At 48.4% G+C, this 837-nt stretch overlaps 1 non-coding gene across 1 annotated transcript; it reads right to left on the bottom strand.

Moving 5' to 3' along the window:
• Positions 1 to 412: 412 nt before the first annotated feature.
• Trnat-ugu lies at positions 413 to 486 on the bottom strand. Its single transcript has one exon. It is a non-coding gene; the product is annotated as a tRNA-Thr (tRNA).
• Positions 487 to 837: the final 351 nt, after the last annotated feature.

Raw genomic sequence — 837 nt, forward strand, 5'->3', positions numbered from 1 at the left:
CTATTCTTCGTCGGTGCAATATTCTGTTGTTGCTCGGCTGGCGTAACTGACCCGATTACCGCCCTCGATGCCGACACACTGGCGTGCGGCGAGCTGCTTCTTGTTACGTCTTTCGCTTATTGGCGAGCCGGCTGTTGACACAGCGTTCTCCTCCGTGTTGTTCCCCCGACTCAATTACACCACACTATGAAACGATAATTAAATGGACACCGGATGGTCCCGGCGGAGGTTCGAGTCCTCCCTCGGGCATGGGTTGTGTGTTTGTCCTTAAGATAATTTAGGTTAAGTAGTGTGTAAGCTTAGGGACTGATGACCTTAGCAGTTAGCTCCCATAAGATTTCACACACACAAATGGACACCCTAGCTGCAAACAGGCGTTGATGTACTACATTGGGGACATGTTGAAAATGTGTGCCCCGACCGGGACTCGAACCCGGGATCTCCTGCTTACATGGCAGACGCTCTATCCATCTGAGCCACCGAGGACACAGAGGATAGTGCGCCTGCAGGCACTTATCCCTTGCACGCTCCCCGTGAGACCCACATTCCCAACATGTCCACACCACTACCTGCAGTCGCAACATGTCCCCAATGTAGCACATCAACGACTGTTTGCAGATAGGGTGTCCATTTAATTATCATTTCATTTCTAGCAAAGCTGTATGGACATCTACGGTAACTGTTCTTTCGGGAACAGACACTACCGTCATATATAGTTAACGCCACAGTATCCTAGCATTGAACTGTGCGACCGAATGTAAAACACGCACGATTTCTGGGTTTTAATAGTCATCATATTTTAACTAAATTTATTACTGCGAAACTCTTACGTTTAAC

The sequence above is a fragment of the Schistocerca piceifrons genome, chromosome 4 (assembly GCF_021461385.2).
Source record: "Schistocerca piceifrons isolate TAMUIC-IGC-003096 chromosome 4, iqSchPice1.1, whole genome shotgun sequence".
Lineage (NCBI taxonomy): Eukaryota > Metazoa > Arthropoda > Insecta > Orthoptera > Acrididae > Schistocerca > Schistocerca piceifrons.